We start from the raw sequence: 18,241 nt of genomic DNA on the forward strand, positions 1-18,241 counted from the left end.
TCTGGCCGTGCGTCCCTGAGGACTGAAACGATTATCGTCGCGTCTCTCGTACTCGCGCATTGGGTTTTCGGCCACTTACATGTAAATGATGTCGTATAATCCACCTTTTAAGTAATTGGCAGGGGGTGAGTTTTCTTTACGGGGCATGTACTAAATTACGCATTTTATTAAAATAATATAGTTACAATTCGACCATTCGGTCCGGTGGTAACATAGATTGGCTACATTGGCCAAATTACAGGTTATAATTTACCCAAGTTAATGCAATTTTAGGTGGCTCAAATTAATACGTAATTGCTAAATACAGGGTTAGTCTTCATCTCAGTATACTCAGTCTGTCACTTAATATTTCAGACCTTAGAGTTAATGTCACTTCTAATGGCCTTGCTACTAGTTACATTAACACATACAAGTTATTGTATAAATCTACTTACGCGAGAATGTACGATTTAGCAATCCAACTTGCGCGAAAGCATAATAAGAAAATGGAACGCGTTCTCGTTTGGTCCATGCATTCACAAATGTTCCTTTCCGATACAGCAAAATAGATCGTGCATTCACACCTTTGCCCTTATATATTAATGTATCGTGTACCCCGCCCTCAAATAGGTGAGAAAACCTTGTTCGTGTGACCTTGTTAGGGCCACCGTGTTCATTATTAGGTAAAAAATATATTAATTATGACGAAAATTTTGATAAGTGATATCATTGCTGTCTGTACTCAGAGACAGTAGTCCAGGTTTTGAATCGAGGTGAAATTCGTTTTGTATGATCTTACTAAGAATTTCTTACGTTTTGCAATAAAGTCTTTCCCCCTGGTCTCCTTTCGTCAAAGTTAGAACCTCAAGGCAGTTCTGCACAGATTACGTTTTTGGCGATTTTCTACATTCTATCTGTGTTGAGTGAAGTAACCTATGCGGAAACTTCTCTCTTAATGCTATAGTTTCCTTTTAATATATTTTCTACATTATTTAGGGAATTTATATATTTTGAAATAAGTTAAATCAAAATTTGCGAAAGACTGTTCTGATTTCATTTTACTCTCGCAGAATTGATGAAAAGAAGTTGAATGAATTGTAAACATTACCCTGCATTACTCAACGCTACCTTATTCCAGATTTTACCTACCCTAGGTTTTTAGTCGGGCTTTTCCTCCTATATTGTTTTCACCGCTCATGAGCTTTCATTCGTCCGAATACACTCAACATATAATTTTCTGTGGATTGCTATAAATTGATCATAGGTTTTCGGAAGACGTTTTCCAGTAACGACACTAACTTTTGATAATCTCTGGCGTGGTAGTGACAAAATCGTTTGTGTAATGAAATACAGTGGTAATAGGGCCACTGCTATTCCGCACTTTGCTAATATTTTACTAGGTCATGGTTATGCAGTTGACTTATACTTCAAAAGATATATTAAGATATTATAATGGAATAAAACAAGATCTAAACAAATTATCACCCCTTTATAACTATAGATAATGTAGAGAGACAGTAGAAAAAACAGCAACAGTGCTGGTTTATGTGACAGCCTTCATTTCTATGATTGATCGAGATGTCAGTGTCGCATGGAAAATTCCACCCGGCGTATGAAACTTGAGTCTGTGGTCCAGCAGCTGTGCAGTGTATCTCTCACGTCTAAGTTATCCTTGCTGATAAAAAACCTCGCCGTTGGTCATCGCAGGTGATTATGTTAATTTTGCATTGGTATTAGTAAAATCACTGCTCGAGATTGAGCTGTTTCCTTTGATTTCATCGTCCATTCTTGAAAGGAGCGTCTTTTTCTACTAAGGTAAATATGAGAACTTCGTTGCAGAAGTTTCAGCGTGAGCTGATATACTTTACGATACGTTTTAATGATGATAATGAGGTCTATGCTGTGCATGGAATTAATAACTTGTGTTTAAAGGGAATAAAACCTGTATCGTGTTAGTTTTCGTATTTTTTTACTTTATAACTGAACTGCCAGTTGCCAAATCCGCATCGTGAATTTTTTTACAAATCAGCATCGTGAAACTTCCCACCGCCATGTTTTCCAGTCAAACGTAAAACTATGAATAATCGTTGCATAGCTGTCACATCTGGAGCTCCTGTGTTTTAATATATATTTGGACACCTTAATCCTTTGCTTGCCCAGTTACCTTTTCAACCTTCACCTGATTTGTTCACTTTTTCTGCGAATGTCCAGAAAAACGAGTTAGCGAAACGAATAGAAAATCGAATAACATGCATTGGGTATAGTCAAAACATGAGTGGTCTTGTTTTGGCTCGTAGGAGTCATCGTAGCGAGGCAGCGATTCCTTCACAACGCATTCACATATAATTAATTTCAAGAGAGAATGATCATCGGATTGATCATTCTCTCTTGAAATTCATTCATTGAATCATTCAAAGAAACAGCCAGTCAAATGTATATCATTTACGCAAAAATTTTGGAAACACCTTACAGTTGAATATTTGTTCGTAATCTCAAATTGTTAATGCAATGAGACTTCATGCAGCTGAACTAACTGATTACTGTGGGCCTATTCGTCGGAATTGCGAGTATATTCATATCTTTTATTTTTTCAATTGTTACCTTGCTCAGCTAATAAAAGTTTCTGAGATTAAATTAATAGGCGTCGTTTTTACAAATTTAAGCAATCTTACTCAAACCTTTTAAAATTTCCCCTATCATCACATAAACATTTTTGGAAAGGTTTTGCTTCACTCTACTTGCATATGAAATAAAAACACATTATTTTGTTGCACACATCAGTAAGGTTCATCAATATGTTATGAAATGCCATCAGAGACATTTATGGATTTCAGTATCATTGAAGAATTCGCTGGTCCTGAAAAAATGCATAAATTTTTGGATTAGTGTCAAGGTGTCTGTTTATATATTTAAGCGAAAGCGTGCTCACATTCACAACTTCACGATTAAAACCGCTGAAGTGCTTTTAAGGCTATTGAATACAGTTTTCTATGTCACGAGAATTGACCGATTGCTTACCCAAGGACAGAAGCAAGGAGTAAGCTACTCTACCGTGACTTGGATTCTGTGCTTCTCTGAGATTTACTTTGAAATATCTTCAGTTTTCCTTGGCTACGTTATTTCGTTCAAAAAGCGATGGAAATATATGATTATTTTAACTTTTTCTCTCGTGATCCAAATAGAATTTTAAACGTTGCCAAAAATTTAAGGTTCTCAATTGTTTTTCTTCGCTTATTGAAGCGATATCTGAGTTGAGAATGTTCTGAGAACTCGCAATGATTTTATGTTCACATCGGATTGCTATTTGCCTTAAGTTGCCTTTTACTAATACATGTGGTTATTAAGCTTGCTGTCTCGCTATAACTTAGGAAAAAATGGATTTGTGTTTTGCTCTGTGCCGTTTTTCAGATGTATGAACCATTATAGCATGAAATGAGGAGCCATTTTGATATTCAGTATTTGATTGTTTGGCTGTATTAAATAATTTTATGTATGTCATTTACCTCTGGTTTACCTTTTTTTTTAACACTCAGTTACGTAGCTGAGACTATGCGGGAGATACTTTATTTCTTAATCGAGTCGCTGGAATGAGAATATATTCCCTTGTAGCGATTACAATCGCATGAATTTACGCTACTGTGTTTATGGAGGTGATGCTGCTGGAGAGCACGACAGCTCGATAAAATCACTAACGAAATATTTGTTCCATCGTAAAGACACAAGATGGCATCGTGTGATTAAGCTTTCGTCGAACAGTCGAGGGAATATGCCATTAATTTTATTTTAACTATTTTTCTTGTGTTGATTGTGATCTATTGTAGGCTCTACAATAATTTCATTTCGCCTTTCAGCCTGCAGGTGATCTACAGTATCTACTTTCGTTTTCAATAGCTATTAGTTTTCATCGAAAATCATGGCATTCCTATTTGTCCTCCTCCTGGCATATTAAGGTTTGCTTGCTCATGCTCGCTTTATAATGGCGGAATATAATTTTCATATTTGTGAGTATTCCTCATAAAATCTTTTGTTAATTTTCTTCTTTCTCTTGCGGTTGCGCGTGATTCTCGCGGAGGTTGCGCGTGATTCTCGCGGAGGTGGGATCAATGAAGAGAGAATGGAGATCAAATATGCTCCCTGCATGCGCACCGTGACCGTCAGCATCTCAGTAGCTTCTGGGGTTGAATGAAATCCTTACATCCATTTCTGTTCCTTACATCCATTTCTGTTCCTTCCAATTCTCGCTCTGCAACACTTAAAATAATACAATTCGGAGATAGATGTGAATATTATTTTTTGGAGTAGATGTATGCTTTCAAAAATATTTTATATGGAGAGTTTATTGATTTGTTTCAATATTTTTCCCTAGCGCTAATGAAGTTTACTAATCCGAACATGAAGGAAGTCAAAGAGATTACTTAGCTCACAAGCGTTTCCTTTGTTACAGCACAGATGATTATGCATATTGATGCAAAATTATTGAACCGAGAAAATCTTCAATCCTCAAACCTTCGCTAGGTTTAACTTTTTGATATTTACAGTTCAATTCGTCGGAATGATAAAACGATTGGCTAATTTGCTAAAATATCCTCTTTAATAGAATAGACATCTTAAATATCCATTAGTTTAGCGTAAATAACGGAAAATAAAAAAACAACATTTATAATTCCATAAACCATGGTAAAGATGCAAAGTTATTGGTCGGAGATGTTTTTCAATTCTCAAAACATCGTTAAAGTCGACTAATTCTAGAGATGTATTCATTGCAAGATGTCAAAAATGTAAAAAATTAATTATCTACAAAAATATCCATTGAAAAAATTAAAGGATATTTCATGCAAAATTATTGGCACGAGAATACCTTAAATCCTCTAACAATCGCTAACCTTTGTTATATTTAGATTTTAAAACATCGGAATGGCATAGGGAATGGCTGACTTACTAAAATATCGTTTTTTAAAGGTTACCTTTAGTATAGCACAAAGAACGGCTAATAAATAAAAAACTGATTTTTAATAACATGAGCAAGTGTGAAGATGCAAAATTATTGATTAAACAAGCTCTTTTATTCTTTAAAAAAATCGTTATAGTTGACTACCGAATGTGATGTTTTTACTGAAATGTCTTAAATGAAAAAAATATTATTTACAAAGACATCCCCTAATATATTTAAGGAAAATTGATACAAAATTATTTACACGAGTGTGGGTTTGATTCTCGAACCATGGAAATCACTTTGCACGTATCTGCTTCACCATTTCACCTTGCATCTTTTCTGGTATGCTATGAGTCGTTGAACCTCCAGTGAAGCTGATCCCGAGCCGATAACCTGTGGAAAGGGCATGCCTGTATTACCAGTCTGCAAGATGCTCTCCGCGAAATCCAGCGCAAATGGATGCACGCGAGGGTATTTTTTTAAATGTTCACCTTTCCTCCACGGTTTTATTGCCCTCTCTGGCTCAGATACCACGCGCGAACTTGTTTATTTTTTTACATTTATATTTTCGTGGGCGATCTTCAGGTGGCAAAAGAGTTGCGACTCGCGGTATTAAAAAATCCACACTCCTTTGCCGTCTATTTTCACCAGGCATATTATCCACAGGGTGCGTGGGACAAAATGTTTTTCGAAGTAACCGCTGCGCGAACACGAATGATATTCGACGTGCGACCCATTTGCATTTTTGATGGACTGGGAATGAAGTGTAAGGTTGAGGGAAGAAGGGGGCCGACACGGATATGTGAGAAAGTACACTCGGAGAATCTTAACAAGATCTTTTGAGAGGAGATAATTTATGTTTCCCGTGAATGGAGCAAAAAAAATCCCTGGCGTAATAAATGCACGTTGCTAATAGAAACGAGTGGAGGTAAATGATCCAACTTCTCGGGCAAATGAGCCGAATGATTGTATTGGGTTGATAATTTATTTGGTCTTCAGTTGTAATGTTTGAAATTTAAGCATTCACGTGCTGCAGGGAAACATTCTGAAATGAATGACCCCATGTTTCAAGACCATAGTACTGTTTTCATGGGAGGAAAAATTATATTGCGATTTAACGTAGGCTTTATGACATAATGCTGCGATGATATGTCAACGAAGAGGTTTTTCCGGCCTAATAAAATTTCTTTTTTATGAGAATATGTCCCTGTTATCTCCGCTGTCTCAATCAAAGCCTTCTTCTTAATCCCTTCGTTGATATCTCGTCAGAATTTTGAAAAACGCTATAAATAGACTTATTTTAAGTTCTCATAAATGGCAGTTATTATTGAATGGGTGTCTAGATAGTGTCATAGGTATTCTTCGGTTAATGTAAAGGGAATGTCAATTTCAAAAGTTACAGGTAACCTGCTTTAAATAGCAAGGAAAACTGATCTAAACCTCTGATCTATTCTTACGAATCTAATATTTCTCCGTTTAATGCGTTTTGGAGTCAGCTGCGACTTATGAGTCGGAAAAAATACTCTTGGTTAAGTTTTTTCTTATCTTATATCACAGGACTTTTTTGTATGAAATGTATACTCAATCAAAGCGTTCCATGGTTAAGTTTGAGTTAACCTTGAGGAATCTTCAAAGCTCCAATTAATGATACTTAATATGATAAAAACTGGGCCCCTTTTATGATTAAAATAATGTGTAACATTCTCATCCCTGTGGTTGATTTGGCTTGAGTCCTACGCAGAATTGTAAATCCATCTCATGTTGAACCCTTAATTATTTTGTGAAGAAAATTATTTCGATTCGAGTGATTATTTTTTAGCGCGGTCTTTTTAAGGCCTCTCTCACTGCCCTTGATACGTGAACAGACCAAGGGAACGACTTTCACCTTTTTTTGGAATCTCTGCGTGATGACCAGAGCATCTTTGCTTTGGTCAAGCATTCTTTGTAAACTTCCTTGTAAAATTTTATTTTTGTGGTATTATTTGAGAGGTTCACACAATATCTCGCCCCATTTTACGTCTATTTGCCAATAAAAAGTAATTTCGGTACATTATCTGCCATTGTATGACAAGCAAGCACTTACTAAGCTTGAGTTAGTTATCTCTTTTTTCCGAAAAATTTTCAGACCTAAGACACATTATCTATTCTTAAATTTGTTTTAAACATTGAAATAATAGGCATCTTGGCTTGGAACTGCCATTGTTTCCTGATTATAATAATTGTTATAGCTATTTCAAAGTTTAAAATGTCCCATATTACGGGTAACCATGTGAAAATGAAGACCGCAATTTGCCAAGACAAATAGCTTCATCAAGGAAATCAGTTAAATCCGCATTGCATCAAATAAAGTCTCTCCATATAGTTAATTTAAGATAGGAAGAAATTGAAAATCTTTTAATTTTATAAATATTTCTCAATATCTATAGATTGTCTGAAACGCTAACCTTTGAATTAACAAAATATTTTTAATAATTTTTCCTGCATTCTTTTGAACAGTGAGTAGTTTACATTACGATAAAATTTCATTAATTAATTAAATAATGCAACATGCTTATTTATTTTACAGAAATATAATACATTTTATGAAATACATGATCGTGGCTTTCATCCGTGAAAAAGTAAACGGCTTGCATGAAATTCAGATGCATTTAATATCTTAACACTTACGGCCTCGCGTGTAAACTATATGAAGGGCCGTGTTCATCACTTCTTTCTTAGAGAGGAAAGTACTGGGCTTTTATTCAAATACACCTCCGACTTGCATATATCTCATGTCAATGCATTGTGGGCGATGAAAAGGTACGGAGATCTCAAACGCTAGCCATTGCCAAGGAAAACTGTTCCGTTCCGCGCTGTCTGCGATAAGGATCTTGTTATTTTATTCCCTGCTCGGAGCATCCAAGAGTAGCCGTGCTGCTTCCCTGACAACGCAGGCTATGTGTGCTCCGCGAAAAAACACCTTATGCTGACGGGTAAAATATTTATCTCTTGTGGCCGTTTTAGAATGCGCTTAGATACCGGTCCAATAGACTCAACACAGTAATAAATTGATATAAAAAGTTGAGTGAACCTTTTCAGGATAATAATGTGATCATATTGTGTTGGTTAGCTTATAAGCTTTATCTAACCTCCAAAATCATAGGCTTAAGAGTGGATTAAAAAAATTCTCCACAATGCCCTTAACATGGCCATTGACTTCCCTGAGCTGCTTTCTCTCTTCACCTTTAAGTTGAAATCTCAATCTCTATGTCTGACTCACTCGCTCGCATTTTTATACTTCATCCGACTATTCCCAGGGCATCGCTCATCTGGCGCTAACCTTTATTTCCCCGACCACAAAAAAGTTAATTCACTTTCTTGCCCTGTCAACCCATTTTAAAAAATATCGGCCTGTACAAAATTACTTACATATTATATGAGTGGTTTGTCAGACAAGAAAAATTTTCTTTCCACTCGCACGATGTGTCATCAATTCCGTATTTCTACATCCTTTCTGTCAAAGCAACATATTTTTACATAACACCATTTAAAGCACTGACGCTATCTAAACTGATTTCTCGTCGGAAAATGATGCAGATTCAGCAAACGATTGAAATGGCTTTACGACCGGCCCTCCAAAACGTGTAAATATCGCCAATCGAATGCCTGCTATTCAGTGTAGAAATTAAACTATACACAAAATTCTCCCTCCTTATCAACTCCCAGTTCTTAGTGCTGCGCCATGAACATTCTTCGCTGCAGCCTTACGTGCGACACCGGGAGGCTTGGAGTGTTTGGTTGTAAACGATGTGTATTGGCACTACTGCTATATGTGAGGAATAATAGAAATAAATAATGTCAATAAGTAAGGGTTTCAAATAGAGTTTCATGAGTGCTGGTAATCGTAGAAATGTAGTTAAGTCAGAGATTTTGTACAAACCACACCTGAAAAATTAGCTTTTCCCGATCCTGTTATTCTTAGAAAATTGTAGGGCACCATTTACGGTTTGGCCAGTGTCACAAGACAGAGTATTTACGTAATGAATGCGATGGAGGGAAAATTGTTTTAGGAAGTCCCCTTCGTAGACCAAGGGATATATGTCGGGGGTCAATAAGAAGGATACAAGATAGAAGAGTGGAAGGGAACTCAACAAGTATGCACGATTCATTCCGCTACAACATTATTTAGGTTCAGGGCTACATTTTTAACCAAATAAGGGTGCATCCAACGCATTTCTCCAAAGAAAAACTTTTGTAAATTTCCACGGACTTATATTCGATTATTTAATGTTTCGTCACGTCAACTGCCACTCTGAAGGCGCCTTGAGGTCGTTGTAATAATTGCCCTGACAGCTCGGGGGTTAAGTGGTCAAATACGTCAATAATTGCCTATGCCCTCTGTTCTTCTAGTACGCTTTATTAGGTAAGAGAGGAATGAATAGATGGCTGTTATAAACTAAACCTAGAATGAAATTGGAGTGAAGGAATGAAGCAAGACATAAAAACCAGGGATGGCAAGTGAAACGAAACGAAAATATTTCGTTTCGACCTGGAGGGAAACGAAAATATGAGGCCTAAGTTTAGTTTCGTTCCCGCACGAAATCAAAATCACCAAGGAATTAAGATTCGACCCGGGACGAAACTTTACTCCGAGGAACGAAACTAAATTAATGGAAACTCCGCTGTTCATAGTTAAGTTTCGATCCCAGAAGTTGAGTGGAGGGAGATAAGCGGGAATGATTTCAATCCATTACGTGTGACATACGTGTGGAGAGGTTTAAACATTGGGCTTAAAAATCGAATGGCCAGTTGGCGTTCACCGTTCTCCTGTTTGTTGTAAAAACACGCCCCATGCATCTAATGGCGGTAGGCTAAACCTCTGCTTTATTCAACCATACTTCGTACTTGTTGTGCGGATCGAAATGAAACTGTTCGAAGGTGAAGCACGTGGTACCTTCGGAGAGAAATATTATCTGCGTTTCGTTTCGTCCCAGAGTTTTACTTTAGTTTCGACCCGAAGTAGTTTTGACTCCGATTTCGTTTCGATCCTGAGTTTAGCTCCCCAGGCTTAAATCCATTTCGTTTCTTTTCTACATTTCGCTCCTGGGAACGAAACTGTTGAAATTTTACTGGCTTTGACTTTCGTTAAATTTCTATGGCCATCTCTGATAAAAAAATCCCTGGTTATCACCACACATTTTCTTCGTCCTCCTTCAACACTAGCCTCCTAGCAACCTTGCGTGCGACAACGGGAGGCTGGGCGTGTTTGATGAAGAGCTCCCTTCCACGTCGCCATGAGAGAAGGCGAGGCGTGTGGCTGGACGACAAGGGGGGTGAGGAGAATAATGCAAGGAGAGAGATGGGGGGGAGGTCCTTGCGTGCCATAACACGCCCTTACGAGAGTGGAAAGTGAGAGACATAGCCGCACGGCCGTCCTTCGATATGTGAGACCGAAGGGAGGGATGGGATAACGTGGTACTTTCAAACGACGGTGAATTCACGTTAATTGCTAGGGAAATAATAGGGAAGAGGTGATTCGAGGATCGAAGTGCCAGAGTGGAAAGAAAAGTCTTGCTAACTGTCTAATATGAAGATTCATTATGGAGAATTTTTCTATATGGAAGCGAGGCTTGGACATTGACAGCAGCAGAGGAGTCAATAGTGGAAGCATTCGAAATGTGGCCCTACCGAAGAATGATTAAGATAAAATGGACAACCTGACTGTGCAAGAAATGAGGAAATGCGCTTACAATTAATAAAACCGTTCGCCTTCTCTTTGAGTAAGTTCCGAGCGCCACGTAACGGCTAAGAGGATCTGAACAGGAGTTTGATTCCAGATTAATTTAGTTAATTTTAGCATACACCAATGATGAGCAATGAATGGTGAAATAATTTAACGTTGAGTTAAACAATTAAACGGATTCATTTGACGCAGCGTAGCGTAAAACACCCCAAGTCCACTCTGCTAATTTTTGATACCGCTTTTTCTGTTCATCTTCAAAACCATCGCATCCACTTTTCATTGTAAATAGCTAATTACTTGGTGTACGTATGGTGCAAGCATAATAGGGTGGATAATACAAGAGTGGAAGCACTCTAAATGTGTTACTGCCAATAATGATGAAGATAAAATAGATGGAACAAGTAAATATTGAGGAAATGCTATAAAGAGTGGGAGAAGTCTTCTTAATCAGAAGACGGGACAACTTAGTTGGCCACATTATGAGGCATGATGGCCTGGTGAAAACAATCGTAGAAGGACGGAGGGATGGCCCCGAATGGTTAGGTACATAGGACAGGTTGTAAAGGATGTAAGAGAGAAGATATACTTACGTTGATATATAAAGCTAGCTTATGGGAGAGAGGAATAGAGAGCTGCGTCAAATTAATCTTAAGATTATTGACTAATGATGATGATGAATAGGTGAAAAAAGGAGGGAGAGAATGTGGTCACTTAGAAGGACGAAGAGGAACAAGGTGGCGGAGTTCATTATGACGGAGGATAATGCATCCTCAACAGACATTCCATTCCTCCATTCCCTCCATCCATTCCCTCAAGAAACAGCACCATCCACTCCGCCAATACATTATTTAGGCCCAGATCTACATTCATTACCAATTAAAGGTTCTAGGAAACTACGGATCCAACGTATACCCAAAGAAAAACTTTTGTCAATTTCCACTGACTTCGGCACAATTCCTGCTATTGACAAGGTGACTTGGGATCGTTGTAATAATTGCTTCACTACATTTGGTATGGGATGGGAGAAGTTATGAAATTGAAAATCTAAGGTAAAAGTAAAGGCGGTTGAAGTTTTAAGGGGACTCCATGTTAAACTTCACCTACTCTATTTCACTCCTGCTGTTGAGAGGGTCGTTCCGTAAAAGCGTTAAGAAAACGCTCGTGAGGAGTGCGATTAGGGGAGTAACTCTTTGAGGTGTCGAAAAGTTGACGCTGAGGGTAGAGGACGGGAAATGACCAGAGCCGCTGGGGGAGAATGGAGAAGATGAAGTGGACGGAGAAGAAAAATCTTTAGGGAGTTATTGAAATAGTGGGCCAGGAGAGAATTTTTTCGGGGGAGATAAAGAGTTTGAATGGAGCAGGTATTAAACGAAGAGGAAAGTGCTGAAGAGCGCGTTCGAGGAAAGGACATAGGTACGTGGATAAAGAAGAAAACTGACCTTTTGGATTGAATCAAATAAAATAGGCATATTTATGAATATAATTGGGGTAAAATAGATATAAAACTCAAAGAACACTACGATTGCACCTCTAGTTTATTTCAACTCACTGCGTTTTCTCCTCTCTCGTATTCGCGAGAATGTCTTATTGCAATAATATTGGAATTATATATACGAACGCATTATGGGTTCCTTTTTTTATTTTTCTTGGCCTCCGAAAATTTTTTAGTTGGAATTGATCCCAGGGTTAGTATGTGTAATTCATCGTTCTGAGTTGTACCTTCCGGTTCTCCGTTGCCAAGTCTTCGAGTGAAAGAATAATGCAGTGAAGTGAAAGGCGAAGTTTCCAGAAACCTACCAAGGTCATTTTGGGCAGGGGTCTAAGGAAATTTGCCTCTGTCTTTCGTCATAGTATTGATCACTAGTCAATGATAAAATATCTCATTCATTGTTACCTTAGATTACAACGTCGTCTGAAAACTACGGATAATTTTTTTGTTGTATTTTGATGTCTGTGATTGTACTTAATGAGTTGATTTAAAAAAAGACAACCTATTGACGTCGTAACTAATGTGACTATTGCAAGATTTATTTTATATTTTTATTATTTTATTTTTATTATTATATTTCAATTGAAAAATTACGTGTTATATTAACTTATGTGCTGTTTGGTATTTTCAATTTATGAATCGGCATTTTAGAATTGCATATTGCGGGGAAAACATGAAAATCAGACACAGTTTACTCCACTTATAATATTATAAAATGTCCCATTTTGCATTTTTGATCTTTTACCGTATATGCCAGCATAATATTTGGCATTTTTAATTACTATCCTGGATGCGATTGAAAGCACAAGACAAGGTTATTTAATGGATTCTTCTGAGAATTGACTAGTCCCGTTAGGATAATAGACGCCCAGAATCTTGCCAACAAAACAAGTTCCAATGATACTTTATTAATTGATTTCCGGAAAAATAAATCTCTGGAGTTTTTAAAGACGCAAAAAACGCAAAGACCCGGTAAATTATCACCTTACTTAATGTTTTTAAGTGAACAAAAAATGTTATTACTTCAGCAGCAGAAATAAACGATGATTTGTTGAGCTTTAAGATAGCACTCAGAAGATTCAAAGTTTTAGAAGATTATCGCGGAAAAGTTTAACCTAATAGCCTATTTGTGAAATAAAATAGAAATTGTTTTAAGAATGCATGATAAGTAATAAAATTAATAATGCTTTCAATTGTAGAACCAGATAATCAACCGGTTTTTCAAATAGCACTCATAAGCTTAAATATTTCCTAAAAAGATTATTACGGACAATTTTTAACTAATTTCCTATTAATAAATGTAAGAACTTTTAGTTGTAGTACATGCCACTTATTCAGGGTAAATCCTTGATTACCGGTGGGCCAGTTCTTCTTCCTTTGCTACCTCGCAATTCCAGGACCTTTGTTTGGGGTATCACAAGCCTTCAATGGATATTTCTGGGTTATTATTATTATCATAATCATCATAACATCGTTACGTGTAGGCCATACTATCTATGAGAATGCATTATTTAGGTAACTTAAAAGTATGCACGTTTTTAATCGAAGCGTGCCTTAAAAATACTCTTCAATTGATTTTATTTTACTAGTCTTCCTTTGAAATTTCAATCTCGACAAGTTAAATTTTTTCCTAGTCTGTGCTAGAATGCCTTTGAAGTATATATATTATTGATTATACTTTTCAAAAAGGTTTCATGACGATGTATGATTCTTTTGCAAAATGCATTGTTCTATCACCCGAAATGGTGCTCCCTGTGGTGTCGCTTGCGTGCGATCAAGGCATTGGTTCCGCTGCAAATGGCCAGGCGGAAGTGTGGAAACGATTTGCAATCAGCCTCCGCCCAGCAGCAGCATGCAAGCACAATCCCCTAATGATCCTTCCTGCCCGCACTCCTGTCACCCTCGCTCAATCGCAGCGGCGTCCTTGGTTTCCCCGGAGATCTCACTCTATCGCCAGAGGCGCTCTCTGCTCGTTGGGAGAACGAACGAAAGCGTTTTTCGGCTTCTGCGCATGGGAGAGAATATAATAGAATGTTATTGCTCGAGAGCTAGTGTCCTATGGAGCAGAGTTAAAATTTTACTTTTTGGTTTTGCTGCGGCAGTTAGACTATATTTAAAATATTGGAATTATATACATGCATATCATACGCCAAGAGAAACACGCGTAGTTATTCATGCAAGAGTATGCACATGAAAACATTTACAGAGTAAAAAGCATACACGTCTTCTGAAACTACACGCCCACACCTGTGCAAAATATATTTAGGTATAAGTATATTAAATATGACGCATTGATTGATAAACCAAATTTTTTTCATATTTCTTTTTTCATCTAGACAATCATCAAGATAGCTCTCTTCAAATTAAAGACAGAATAAAATGTGTATAAAATACAAAACATTACCTTTATTAAACACGCCATTTAAAAAATAATTTAAAAAGTTTTGGTCAAAAATAATTAACGTGAACTTGGAAGTAGCTCGTAACCATTTAAAAAAATTAAGAAATCGCATTCGCATAAAATTTCCCCACTGCAAAACCAGTGCGATGAGATCGTAGTGACTGTCAATTTGTGTGCACAACGGTGCATTGCTTGCAGTATAGCAGCCATGGTTAAATTCATAAACGTATTGCTATAATTTCCAATGCCGCACTATTAAAGCATTCCTACCTCTTCTCTCATTAATTTAAAGGAGTATCTGTTATTGAAATCCAGCGAACCATTAAGGAGATGATTGATTGCTCTTAATTTATCGTTGAGCCTCCAGAATATCGCGAGAAGGAATTTTTTTAAGGTTTATTTTCGGATGGCCTTATCCATTATTTAATTCTCTCTTGCTGAACCAACGAGTCCTTCCAAAAGAGCCTCTCCTTCCTCGTTCCAAGCGTCAAGTACATACCTAAGTTTCCCACCCGCATTGGGCATTGAAAGAAGTCACTCAAGGCCTTCTTCTGGCCAACCTGCCATTTCACTCCGCGATGGTCATTGGCAAAGTTTTTGTTTCGACAAAAAGATCCCACGTCGGACACCTCACTCAATCACTTCCTCTGCTGCGCGTTACGCCTAAATATATCCTCGTTAGCCTCGCGGCCTGTGAGTATTAAATCCATCCAGCCTTGTGCAAAGTCGATGGTGAGAGTAGAGTTTATTTAACCACTGACAAGTTTACCGGGCTTAAAAATCTCAAGGTTACGGAATTAAGCGGGGTGTTTTGCTTTCTAATGGCCATTCTCCTAATATTATCGATGAGAATGCATTATTTTGGTACCATGAAATCATGTATTTTTTAATGGAAGCGTTCCTTCAGTTTACGCTTCAATTAATTTAATTTTGCTAGTCATTATTTAAAATTTTAATCTCCCCAACTGTTCATTTTTCCTAGTCTTCGCTTGTGTGCCTGTAAAGTCGATAATACTATCTATGCTATTATTATCAAGTGCTTTCATTTCGAATGGCCATTCTTCCGGTACAATCGATGAGAAAGCATTATTTTGGTACCATAAAAGCATGTATTTCTTAACGGAAGCATTATTTTATTTACTCTTCAATTAATGTAATTTTAATTGTCATTATTTAAAATTTTGATCTTACCAAGTTTCAATTTTCGCCAGTCTTTGCTCGTGTTTCTTTTATAGTATATTATCGACGATAATTTCTCTGAATAAAATTAAAGGAAAGAAGACAGTGCTCTCGTGTTAGTGAAATATATTTTTTTAAATATTATCTAGACTATGAATGCTTGCCTCGGCGGGTTTCATTTAAAGGTAGCCGTTAATTTGCAAGTCTTTAGTGATCAGCATTGTCAAGTGGGAAGGACAGAACAATTAGGAAACCTCGTATCCTTCTATAATTTAATAAAAGCAATTAAAATTAATTTGCTTTCCGGTGAGAAAAGGCTTTTTAAAATGATTGCTATCTGGGTGAATAATCGAGCCACTTTCTCAGGGAGCCTACGCGGGTATGTTGGAATGAATAATTTGAGAAACAAATAAATTTTTGTAATTAATTTGTCATTTTTGTAATTCATGCAATTTTAATGCCGCACTTAATTTATTAGAGTAAACTTGACTTCTGCGATAGATGTATTTTAGTTGCCTTTTTTATTAATTAATACAAAAGGAAGCTTGGTTGTCGTGATTTTGAAAGTGAATCTTGGAAATGCTGGAGGTTCAGGATCACGCTATCCTGTCGAGTGGAGGAATCAGTCATCCTTCGCTGCGTAAGGGAGCACACGGGTGGGAACTAGTTCCTCATCCCTAATTACACGGAATTCACCCGCATGTTGCTTTATTCCGGGAGAGCTCTAACCTTAGTTTTGATAACTTTACTTTTGCTGTCAACCACTATAACATGAAAAGATTTAAACCCATTCAAGAGTTCTTATGAGACCATTTAAAAAAATTAACAAACGTGTCATTTTAATCTCTCGTGGTTATATTTTGAATGCAAAGTTGTTAGAAATCAGGGTGTTAACAGGTCAGGGAAATATCAGTAGGTTTGAGATAGTTATGAGAAAGATCAATGAAAGCATCAGGGAAAATTAGTGTCATTAAGCGCGAATCAACCAGGCTAGCGAAGGGCTAGAAAGATGAAAGAGATGAAAGATGATCTTATGTAATCGCTGCTTACATTTATTAAGTTAAGATTCTTACATGAATTTCTTAGCAATAACCAGTGAGAATTACGATGTTTTTTTCCGGAAAAGAATTATTTTCCGCATCGAAAGAGATGCGGAAAAAGCAGGAGGACTCTAGCAAAAGCTGTGGAAGAAGTACACTGTGGAAAGAACCACAGAATCGGGAAAGCCGAGGGAGGGAGGTTAGGAAGAACAGAAAGGGCAGGGTGAAAGGGAGGTCGCATATCATTAGGAATGGAGAGGAGGGCGTAAGTAGGAAGGGAAAGAGGCGGTGGAGGAGGCCCGTGTTTTTCCGTATTTATTTATTATTAGTATGTTTGCGTATGATTTTTTCTCTGTGAATTTTCGCACATCTGTGCGTAATAACGTGAATTTCTTCATTTGAAAAAGATTTTCTCGAAAAATTTAACTGTAAGTACTCTAGTTTACATTGATAATGGATACGCTATGGACCAATTTGGCTCATTGTTTCATGAATTAAACTTGCAGCATTTGTACCTTTTTTTGTTCTCCCTGTAATATTTATCTGTGAGCCAAAACGCGTCTCGCGCAATAATATAATTGTGGAATTGTTACTAAGTTCTATTTAAGCATGTCGAACCTCCGCGATATAACACCTGGATGAGTTGAATAACAATTTTACTTAAAATATTAAAATTAGAATTCATACAACGGTGAATCAATTGGGTCCATAGCATTTGCATTTAAAAATGCAAACTGTTGTATCTAAAGTGAAATTATATTTAAGATCATATGTTATTCATTCAAGAGATCTAGGTATTTACGCACAGAATTGTTGATATAAATAGTCTAAAAATTGGTACATTCTTAAAATAGTCGCTGCTTACATTTATTAGGTTAAGATTCTCACATAACTTTCTTAGCAATAACCAGTGAGAAACACGATGTGTTTTTCCGGAAAACAAGTATTACAGGTGAAGCGGGCCCTGAATGGCCTAGCGCGACCGGGAAAACGGTGTGAACAATAAGTCAGATAAAATGGAAATTACTGTCAGAGAAAAATCAGGGAAATCAACATGATATTCCAGTAACAGCACTCTAAAATTGATATAAATAGAAGTCGAAAGTTTCCACTATTATTTTAATGCGTATAACGAGATGCAACTACATTTTATTTCAATTTCACATTTCAAAATCTTCCCTTAAAAAGTGTAAGCAGTGGTTATTACAAGAATGCTCCGATTAGTATAATATTTACATCACATAATTCTGTGCGTAATAACTTAGATTTCTTCAATGTGAGACGGATTTACTTAAACAATGTTGAATGTGAGTATTATAGTTAGCAGTGTGTTTGTTTGTTATGTGTACTGTTTTATCTTTTATTTGTTCACCCTGTAATATTTATCTGTCAGGCAAAACGAATCGCACGCATTAAAATAATTATGGCAATATTCAACTACGTTTTATTTCAATGTGTCGAAATTCCACGATATAACGCCTGGATTGGTGAATCAAAC

General features: G+C 36.9%; 1 protein-coding gene across 2 annotated transcripts in view; it reads left to right on the plus strand.

Moving 5' to 3' along the window:
* Window positions 1-18,241, plus strand: part of LOC124160746 — a 526,295-nt gene that overhangs the window by 62,057 nt on the left and 445,997 nt on the right. The window lies entirely within an intron of this gene.

Source organism: Ischnura elegans, chromosome 6 (genome assembly GCF_921293095.1).
Source record: "Ischnura elegans chromosome 6, ioIscEleg1.1, whole genome shotgun sequence".
Classification (NCBI taxonomy): domain Eukaryota; kingdom Metazoa; phylum Arthropoda; class Insecta; order Odonata; family Coenagrionidae; genus Ischnura; species Ischnura elegans.